The sequence below is a fragment of the Olea europaea genome, unplaced genomic scaffold, assembly GCF_002742605.1.
Source record: "Olea europaea var. sylvestris unplaced genomic scaffold, O_europaea_v1 scaffold16441, whole genome shotgun sequence".
Taxonomy (NCBI): Eukaryota; Viridiplantae; Streptophyta; class Magnoliopsida; order Lamiales; family Oleaceae; genus Olea; species Olea europaea.
In genome coordinates, this window is record NW_019234097.1 from 1 (window position 1) to 2,411 (window position 2,411).

At 38.8% G+C, this 2,411-nt stretch overlaps 1 pseudogene; it reads right to left on the reverse strand.

The window, feature by feature from the left end:
* Positions 1-7: 7 nt before the first annotated feature.
* On the reverse strand, positions 8-2,407 carry LOC111377364 (annotated as a pseudogene).
* Positions 2,408-2,411: the final 4 nt, after the last annotated feature.

Sequence of the window (2,411 nt, forward strand, 5' to 3'; positions counted from 1 at the left end):
CACTCTTGACGAAAACGGGTTCATTTGCCAACACACTTTCCAGCTGATCTAGAAGCTCCTTAGCCTGACGCAATCCAAAATCTTGATCTGCAAGTTGGTAATTCCAGACAAGTGTATCTCTTTGGTTTCTTTGAAAGAACCATCAGTAGTTTCTGTGTACAGTTGCATTACAGGCTCAGCAATCTATTTCTAATAAAAATCTCGCACGGCAACAAAAGTTTCCCAATTTGTAATCTTATTTGGCCTAAAAATTATGAATAAGCAAATATTTGATAGGTTGAAAAAATATTTAATCTTGGAGCATAAACCATATCCAAGCAAAGTTTTCATTTCATTAAATAATTGAGCATGCTTATGATTCCAAAAGCCTTATTATATTATTTGTTTTCTGAAAGCCTTATTATATTATAACTTACGATTTGACTTTGAAACATAATGACTCCAATGAAGACCAAAGTAAGAATGCACACCTTACAAAATAGCCATGTTCAGCAGCCAAGCACAAATTTCCACATGATGAAAAAACCATTGCGTTAAAGTGTCTTCATTCTTCCTGCTTATAATGAAAACAACATTCTTGGAATCTCTGCACAGTTTGTTTAAGATTGCAATAGCCTCGGCATTTGGACACTAATCAACAGCGCTTTGCAATGTGCCATCATAGTCCAAAAGAATTGCACGGCTCGTCGTTCTCTTGAAGGCAGATACAATGTGTTCAGTCAGCTTCTTGAAACTAGGATCCAACACAATCACATGGAAGCCCAAACCAAAGCTGATACCCTAATATCTCCTCCTAACATGATCCCAGCATGCCCTTTCGAGGTCTAGCAAAAAACTATGTGCCCAATAAGAAAAATCATGACTACTTACATACTTATAGTGCTTATCATGTCACATTTGCTTCTCCAGGTCAAGGTTTCAAGGCTGAATCCATAGTGTCAGCTAAAGCATCAATGTTCCATGGGTTAACCCTCATTGCACCACTAAGAGATGGAAAACACCCAATAAACTCCAAAACCACCAACATGCTCTTCTTTGGCGCTGATGGATTCAGGCCTAAGGTTTCATGTAGCTTATCGATTCCTTGTCTACATACAACATACTCATAAGGTTGATAATTCATCCCATCCCTTACTGCAGTTACCAGACAACACTCTGCAATTACATAGTATGCAATTCGCTCATAGAACTAAAGTGGGTTATCAATCAAAACAACTGGATCATATCCGGGTTGTCCAAATAATTGGTTAATTCTACTAACTGTGGCATAAGTTTCAGACTAAAACTCCTGTACATCTTTCCCTCGACTTCTCATAGGGTTTGCAACTTGAATTAACATAATCTTACCTCTCTTTTCAGGATGCTGAGTAAGAAATTGCTCAAAGGCCAGAAGCTTCAAGCTTATTCCTTTGAAAATATCCATGTCGTCAATCCCAAGCAAAATAATCCAACCCTTAAATTTATTTTGTAACTCTGCAACCTTAGTCTCTGTCTCTGGAAGATCCAAAACAGAGTGAAGTTGGCCCATGTATACCCCATCTGGAAGGATTTTGATGCTGACAGTACGTCAATAGTACTCAAGTCCTATGTAACCATGTTTAGATTGATATGATACCCCCAGCATTCTACTACAACATGAAAGGAAATGTCTAGCATAATCAAATGTATGGAAGCCAATGAGGTCAGAGTTCAATAGTGCTCAAAGAACTTCATTACTTACAGGTAGAGTTCGATATATTTCTGATGACGGGAATGGACTATGAAGGAAAAAGCCAAGCTTCACTCTGTTAAACCTCTTCCTTAAGAATGTTGGTAATACCATCAAATGGTAGTCATGAACCCACACAAAATCATCATCAGGAGTTATTACTTCCATTACTTTGTCTGCAAATATTTTGTTCATAGAAACGTAGGCTTGCCATAGGGAACGATCAAACCTACAACTGAGATCTGGGGATAGTGGAAGCATGGAGTTCAATAAAGGCCACAAGTGTTGTTTGTAAAAACCATGCTAGAATTCAGTGAAAAAGCTTAGGTGGGATGAAAGCTGGGACACATTTGAAAGTTTCTAGCAAAGTTTGAGCCGCAACATCCTGTTCAACAGGCTCAATTTCTTCTTTCAGACAACCCACATATATTACTTCCACATCCCTAGGCCATCTTTGAGTTGTAAGAGAAGAGAGTCCTCATCCCAACTAAAATCCCAACCCATCTCAACATCTAATCTCCGATGTGCAGGAAGTGGGAGTTGATTCCCAACAATGATCATTCGCTCTTGGGAAATAGATGAGGGGACATCAGATCCAATGGTACTTCTATTTTCATCAACTAACTCAGACAATACTCCAACTATAGTTGCAACTAGGGAGAATTTCTTCCCCCCACGGCTGAAGGTCGTTGAATCACCAGAG